The following is an 8,894-nucleotide window of genomic DNA, read 5'->3' as shown; positions in this document are numbered from 1 at the left end:
TGTAATTTTCTTTCTAAGGTGTTCATGTTTTTCCCATAAGTGAGAATGAAAAAGTCATCAACATACAAAGAGCACTCTATGCCAGGGGACAGCGCATTTATGATGCTATTTATTTTAATGTTGAACAGGGTGACTGACAGAATGCTGCCCTGGGGTACACCCATTTCCTGGTCATGAGTGTCAGAAGCGGAGTTGCCCACTCGAACCTGAAATTTTCGATCTTTCAGGAATTCCTCCACAAAACGGGGGAGGTGTCCCTTTAAGCCCCATAAGCGCCAGGTCACGTAGAATGCCATGTTTCCAGGTTGTGTCATAGGCCTTTTCTATATCGAAGAATACAGCTACTAGATGTTCTCTTCTGAGTAATGCATTTCTAATATAAGCTTCCAGCCTTACCAGGTGGTCAGTTGTTGTCCGCCCCTGCCGGAATCCGCACTGGTAGTTTGAGATCACTTTATTCCTTTCCAGGTACCAGACCAGTCTGCTGTTAATCATTCTTTCCATGGTTTTGCAGATGCAGCTTGTTAGTGCTATTGGTCGATAGTTAGCTGGGTCAGAGCCGTCTCTTCCCGGTTTAGGTATCGGTATAACTGTGGCTTTCCTCCAGCTGTTTGGGAAAGCGCCTGTTTGCCACACACAGTTATAGACCCCTAGCAGGACTGCCAATGAGGGTTCGGGAAGGTGCTTGAGGAACTGATAATGGATTTCGTCTTCTCCAGGCGCTGTGTCATGTGACTTGTCCAGCGATTTCTTCAGTTCCTCAAGCGAGAACGGTTTGTTGTAGTCTTCATTGTTCTCTGACCTGAAATCAATGGGGTGTCTTTCCTCCCTGGTTTTGACTTTTTGGAACTCTGGCGTGTAGTGTGCAGTGGATGATTTTTCTGCTATTGAAGATGCAAGGCAGTCAGCTATTTCTCTGGGGGACGTGACAGTTCGTCCTTGGTTTTTCAAATGCCCTATTGCATTTGATTCTTTCCCTTTGATTCGCCTTACTGCCTTCCAAACCGCTCTAGCAGAAATTTTGGCATCCAGACTGCCGACAAAACTTCTCCAGGAATTCCTTTTGGCTGACCGTATGGTTTGTTTAGCCTTTGCTCTAGCTATCCTGAATAGCTTTAGGTTTTCCTGGGAAGGATTCTTTATAAATGCAGCCAGTCATTTTTTCCTATCACCAATAGCACTTTTGCAAGCTGTATCAAACCATGGTTTGCTAGGCCGTTTTGGATTTGCAGAGGTTAGGGGTACAACTTTCCTGGCTATACTTAGTAGCTTGCTAGCAAAGGTATCAGCTGGGTTCTGTTCATGGAGGATATTTTCTGTGATATCCTCGGAGCATCTTTTTTGGAATTGTTCCCAATCGGCCTTATTCAGTTTCCACCGCTGAGGTCGTCCCAATGAAGGGAGATTGTTAGTAATGATGATTGGGAAGTGATCTAACTGACCATTTAAAATCGTCCAGAACTCCGGGGGCGCATACGGTGAGGTCAATGCATTTGAGTGATCCAGTTCCTGGGTGCAAGTAGGTTGGTGATGCATCATTAAGTATGCATAAATCATGTTGGAGGAAGATATCCTCCAGCATACGACCTCTTGTGTCGGTATTGTTGGATCCCCACATGGTGTTATGGGCATTGAAATCCCCAAGGATTAAAAAGGGCCGGGGGTGTTGTTTCAATAGGTCCTCCATGTCTGTTCGGTTTAATGGAGCGCCTGGTGGTAGATACAGGCTGCAGCAAGTGATAACCTTGTGAAGGGTTATCCTAGCTGCTACGGCCTGTAGTGTGGTCCGTAGTTCTACCCTCTCATGGGGGATGCTATCCTTCACAAGGATACAGACTCCACCTGATGCTCTCTCTGCATCCTCAACATTCTTGGTGTAAGCACGGTAGCGTCGGAAGCTGATGCAATCTTTCAGAAATGTTTCCTGTAAGCAGACAGCTACAGGAGTCTCAGAGTCCATCAGTAGCTGCATTTCCTCGTAATTGGCCTTGAGGCCTCTACAATTCCACTGTACAATTCTGGAATCCATGGCTTATTCTAGATGACCTACTTGGAGCTATTTGGCCTTGGGAGGCCCCCGGAGGGGTTTCCCTTTATTCCAGTGACCTTGGTATTTTTATTCTTGGGTTTGGATGGAGAGGAGGACAACCCCCTTTTGGGGGAAGTCTTTCTCTCTGGAGAGGGGAGATCCCTCTGGTTAGAGCGGAGGTTATTTCCTCCTCTCTCACCTCGGGCATCCTCTCCGCTTTGATTTCTCCCCTTAGGGAGTTGGTCAACCTCTAACTCGGTAGAGGTTGGGGTGTCTGGCTGGGTTCTCTGAGGAGAACCTGTGTCAGACATGATGTTTCCGGGTTCTCCCGGAGTATTGGTTTTGACATGCTGCTCAGTCTCCATGCTCTCATCAGCGAGCACAGAGAACCTGTTCTTTATCATGACAACAGGGCTTTCTTGTTTCTTCAGAGGTGTGTTCTTTGGCGGTGTTTTCTTCTGAGTTGGAGGAGGAGGAGGGGGTGGTGGGGTCAATGTGTCCGTCTGTGTGGCTATGGATCTTCCTTTCTTAGCAACAGCCTGGGCGTAGGTCTTTGTCAAGCCGAATTGGCCCTTGGGTAGGGCCAGTACAGCCGATTTCGCCTGGCTAAAGGTACATCCGTTTCTTGCCTTGTACTCCTGCACGGCAACCTCCTGTTTCCACACAGGGCAGTCCTTGGAGTAGGCTGAGTGGCCAGCTTGACAGTTTGGGCATTTGAACTGGGCTGTGCAGCCCTTGTCCTCATGACCCTCTCCAGCACATCTGGCACACACAATGTTCCTCTTGCAGACTGCCGCGCCGTGTCCATAACCCTGGCACTTGAAGCACCTCATGGGGTTAGGTATGTAGGGCTTCACTGGAACTGGTAGGTATCCTGCCTTCACATACTCTGGCGGTGTCCTAGTTCCGAATGTGAGGATAATAGTGGCGGTTTTGACCTCCTCACCCTCCCTGCGCCTGGTAATGCGCCGGGCATGGGTGACTCCTTCAATGCCCTCCACTATTTCCTTCTCGGAACATTCCAGTAGGTCCCTAGAGCTGATTACACCTTTGCTGGTGTTCAGACTCTTGTGTGGCATGACTTCCACTTGGAGATCACAGAGTCTTCTGCATCTTAAAAGCCCATCAGAGTGTGTCTTGCTGTCTACTTCTACAAGGAGTTCCATTGTTTTGTGTAGCTTAGACACACTCTTGGGCTCTCCCACTACTGACTTGAGTCCCTTATAGATAATAAAAGGGCTCAACTTTGTCAGGCTTTTTCCCTCCTCTGTGCACCTAACCACCAGAAATGATGGCCAGGTGGCACAGCTTTTTGGGACCTCCTCTTTTTTATCATCAATTCGACGTTTCTTGCCCAGACATAGGTCTGGGGCAAGTAGTTTTGTTTGTGTTTTTTTGTCCATATATATTTTTGTTAATTCGGCACCTGTGCTCCCCACCCGCAATCGAGTCCAACAAGGGGACGGGTAATTCGGATGTCCAGAATGAGCCCGCCAGGGCTACACAGGTGCTATACTCAGTCAGCTGCTACATCGGACATGTGTCCGATACAGCAGCTCCCTGATTGACCCTCCAGCCACCGCCCTCCAGCATAAATCTAGTGGACTAGTCTAGTGTAATGTTGTGTGTTATGAGACTTGTTGCATTGTATCTAGAATGTGCTTGAGGATATATGCAATAAACAACTGATGTCCTTATAGAAAAGAATTTCATATATAAATATTTATTCATTTAATAGAAATATCCCAGGTAAAATGACTGTCTTCTCTAATCTAGCCTCAAGAGTCAAGGAATGTGGCTAGGTAACCAAGGTCACTGAAACTGACTGACTGGCTCAAGAAATTGTTGAAACTTTTGGAGCGGGCTGGGAGTGGTCAGGGGTGGGGTTAAACAGCGGGAGCGGACTGGGAGGGTGTTCAGGGGGTGGGGTGAAAATGCGGGAGCGGGCATGGAGGGGTCAGGGGAGGGGTGAAACTGCGGCATGGGGCTGGTAGGGGAGGGGTGGGTGTGTATAGCTGGATCCTTTGATCGGGAAACAACAGATTGACCAGAGAATGATGAAGTCCAGGTCTTACTGTAATAGGGCGTGTCGAAGGTGCCAGAATAGGGCCAGATGCATTGCGCAATCCTGTCACTGTAGGCCAATGAATGTAACTATCAGTGCTTGCTTACAGGGAACTTCTACTGTCAAAAACAGTCTTTAGATCTCTATCGGCATTTTCTCTTGTGACCAATCCATCTTCACTTCCTATCTAAGTTCTACACCTCTATATTTTTCTGCCCACTCATCTCCCACAGTTTGGTGTTTTCTACTTTGTCGTACCAGTGTATTTTTAGGATATTTCTCAGGCATCTGTTGATGAAGGTCTGTACTATTTTTGTTGTCACTTCAGTTGTTCTCCATGTTTCCGAATCATTCAATAGGACAGCCTTGACAATAGAGTTAAAGATTCTTAGTTTAGTCTTGTTTGAGATGTGAGGAGATTTACAGTCAGGTTGGTTTTAGCTGTGTAAATGTCTGACGCGCTAGATTTATACGACGTTTAATGTCTTCAGGGTTAGGGTTAGTAATTTTTTTTGTTAGATTTATCTGAATTTGACAAATTTATCATTCTGTTCTGCCTTCCCTTCCACAAGCACATCTTAAAGTTTAAGGTAGTTGGGGATAAGGCGATTATATTTATCGTCATCACACCCGATCCGACTCTGTATCTAACATCGGAATCTTTTGCTTTATCGTTTAAAAGGAGGGGGGGAGGGCTGAAAAGGTAAAATTCAATACTCTACCCTTAAACTTGACTTTGCATTTACTACTGACTTATGAGTGGCTTAATTTTACATTAGAGAGAGGTAGCGACATAATATATATTTAAAAAAAATAATATGAACAATTAATCTAAAAGGTTGGTGGTGGATGTGAAGCATTAAGCGGGGAATCATCTCTACCTCCCCTCCACAGAATCCTTTGATGTGCAGGCCTAAATTATATAATGTGATTTTCCCTCGCATTCTTGTGATTGTACTTTTTTTTCCGTTTGTCAGCTTTTCTTTTGATTCATGAACATTCTGTGGAAAATTAGTTATTGTTGGTATTTTCGGAATAAAACATGCGCTAAAAAAATCAATTAGCTTCTAAATTAAGTCTCTATTGAAGAGTACCTAATTTTCTGCCTTGTCAAAAAGTGCCTGATTTCCCGGTCCCGAGTGCTTAAATTACTGGGAGCTTAAATATTTCCAGACACCAGTCGATTGTGAGTCAGAAAGAATAAAATCATATGTTAATAGCAGAGCTGAGTTTGTCACCCAGTCCATCTACTGTACATACACACACACCGTTTTCCATTCATTGGACCAAGGCAGACTCAGCTTCGGGTCACAGAGGTCCCCTTATCACTGTTAAAGCAAAGAGGGACACCCATGAACCGCTAGCCGAAAACGCCATCGTCTGGATGTTATGTCATCCTGGATGTCTTGCTAACTTCTGTCCCCCCCCCACCCCGTAAGACTTAGTTTTCTTTCGCAACTTTCTCTTCCCTCCCCTCTTCTTGACATTCTTTCATTTTCCATATATGACTCCCCTCCCCTCGTGTGAATGGTAATTGGTGTGCGTGTGAGGCGTATTGTATGAGTGTGACTTATATAACGCACCTGTGGTGTATTGCTCCAGTGGTCAAATATGGGACGTTTAGTAAGTGAGGTATGTCTTTGATGGTTGTGAGATATGAACAATATGGGTATTTGGCGCAGTAAAAGTGGGCGCTGTTTTCTTTTGAACTTCCAGACCGCCGATCAGCAACTTTAGAACAGAATTAGAATACGACTAATTTCGTATTTATCACCAACTACCAGGATCCACTTGTCAAGGTATTACGTTATGTTGTAATTATCTTTGACTCAACTCTTTTGACACACAAAATAATCAGCTCTGCAAAGGTTTATAGTGCTTTGTTAACAGCGCTTAATAAATTAAATTATTATTTTGTAGTTATCTGCAGGAGCTTGCATACCTAGATAAACCTAACTCTATTCTTACCCTAACATTAACGGTACCTAAACAGTAGGCCTATATCTAGAGGGAAAATGTCGATTTTTGCACATTAACGTAACCTGTAGCTAATCAGTTAATGAGCAGATTAGCTAGCTTAAATATATGGCTCCTCCTTCGTAGCTGAAGATGAGAGTATTTCCCATTTGAAGATGAATTTGAAGATGGCTTTGGAGTCCATTTTTTCTTTAAAAAGGCCGAACACATAGATGGCATGGGTTGCTGCAGATTTACCTGCTTCATTTCTCGCCTTCCTTTTTTTTTAAATCTTAGATCTACGTTCTTTGTTGATTACCAAGCTCCTTGCGTTATATCATGAAACACGACACTCACGGCCGCAGTCAATAAGAAAAGACCCAGAGCTATAGCGTTTCCATCACACTCCTTGAGAGAACTCTTAAGGGTGTCTTTGTAACGTTTGTGTTGACCTTCCTACGCAATTGTTGCTGTGGCATGGATACTGTTTATCCGTAACAACGTCTGTTATGTGGTCAAGCCACTACAGAATGAGACATACGTACCGGAAGCTCAAAATTGGAACCAGTGAAATCTGCCGATGTGGAGTGTCACCAGAGAATGCTGACAATGTCCTTCAAAACTATTCTCTTTACAATGAGGCTCGTACATGACACTGACCCCAAAACACCCCAATAGAAAGAAAACTATATGGAGAGCTCCCTGATTTGGAAACAACTGCGCAGTTCATCTCATATATGAGATGAAGTTTATCAAGGGAAACATGGGCTAGATAGCATAAATTACAAAATCATTTATAGAAATTATTGTTTGACAAAATCTCTTGAAATCTGTAAATAGCTTCTGGGTTAGAATTATTTTATTGATGGAACCCAAATGGAAAGAGAATAATTTTTATGACAAAGATTGTAAGTTCCATACCACCTGGCCTAGTTATAATTTCATTCAAGATAAACTTGTAGGGGAACCTAGTAAGCAGGTACTCAGTATTAGTGACTAATGAGAAATAAAAAGGTTTATCGGCAAAATGAAACTGTGAAATTAAGACTATAAAAGCTAATAACTTCAGTAAGTAAATAAGAGAAACTGTTACTGATATTATCAATTTCTATATTACCTCTTTCATGCCCTTATTGCATGCCCAGTGACAATGTGGAGTGGACTAGTATCTGGTTGAAAAGAGAAGCTTCAGATTCCTTGGGTTCTCAGGGAAAGAAACTCAAGTCAAATATCAGTCAAAATTCCTGATCTAGATTAAGATTTGAACTGAAGTCCCTTTGTTAGGTAGTCAAGTGGTTTATGTCACTCAGCCACACAAACTACTATAGGTTGTGAGCTATTTGAAAGAGGGAAATTGTTTCAGTTTCTGAGAATCCCAGTGATGGCCAGGCAAATATTTGTCAAATAGGAGTAGATGGCTCTAAACATTATTAACTCTTTCTCTCCGTAATAACTTTCCACATTCAAATGAAATTATTTATTTTGCTCATTTGTGTTTCACTACCCTGTTATGATAAAACTTCAATAACTTGTTTTGTATGCAATCAGTAAATGTTATTTAGGTATATGATTATAGAAGAAAAATTAAAGTTTACAAAACCAAAATTTCATTTAATTTAATGGGGTCAAATCAACGTTGGTATCATCTGTTAGGAGATAAGGAGTTAAAACATAACTTCTATATTTTGTAAAAATGTATGTTTTTTGAAACAAACAACAGCACTAGCATGGTGTTTCATGCTGGCATATATTTTTCAGATTATCAAAATCCTTTGTATGTCTCTGAGACTGTGTGCTGTATAGGAATCCTCTCAGTTTCGTAGACCACTTCCACCAATGGTGGCTGAGCTTTATAATGGACATTAAGTGAGAGGACTAACTTACTTGGATCTGCATGGTCATGTCAAATACTGCACTAATACTTTATCATCAAATTCACTGCACTAATCCCTTATTTTCAAATTCACTGCACTAATCCCTTATTTTCAAATTCACTGCACTAATCCTTTATCTTTGAATTCATACTCAATGCCTGAGTTCCTTTTACTTGAGTACACGAATGTAACTAATCATACATAACCTTGCTTAATTTTTTAGAGGTTAAGCATATAATATATTTTTGTCAGAAATAATAGAAAAGGAAAATATTAGAGTTACAAAGACTGTCGGTGCGTAGGTTATGGCATTCTAGCACCAATGTTTATTAAGTGCACAACTTTTGAACGCACTTTCTTGGTTGCTTGTAAGCTTATGGAGTGGTTTTGTTATTATGCTGGTGTAACGTCGTGTGTTTGAGATTCTTCTGTGTTCCCCTGTTTAGGGGAGTTAGTTATGGGATTATCAAGATTACATTGGAGTTTGTTATCGGCTGCCTGGTCGTGCGGTTTGCACGCTGGACTGTCGTTCAGATTTATCGATGGTCCCGGGTTCTAACCCTGCCCGCTCCCATCCCCCGTCGTCCTGCGGGCGGTTTGGACTAGGAAGTAATTATCTTCAACTCTGAAGGAACATCCGAAACATGTAAAACATTTTACAACAAAACAGTGGACCAGTGTTGAACGTATTATTGCGTTGCGTTGTGTAATAGCAAGGTGCAGAATTATTGTTTAATTACTATAACCACAATATTATAATATTTTAGACTCAATGTCATTACTTCATTAGTTGTCCCTATTACTGATATTCATGTCATTAAACAATTACATTGTTAACAGTGAGTCAATTATTAATTGTAAGCACGAAGGTGCCTGTTGAATGTCAGGGGCCCGAGCAAACAAGCTAAGGCTTTAACACAATCAAGACAAAGACTTTAACTGCAAGATTAGAAATATGTCAATTACCTCA

This window comes from Biomphalaria glabrata, chromosome 6, assembly GCF_947242115.1.
Source record: "Biomphalaria glabrata chromosome 6, xgBioGlab47.1, whole genome shotgun sequence".
Classification (NCBI taxonomy): Eukaryota; Metazoa; Mollusca; class Gastropoda; family Planorbidae; genus Biomphalaria; species Biomphalaria glabrata.
This window is presented reverse-complemented; position numbering follows the sequence as displayed.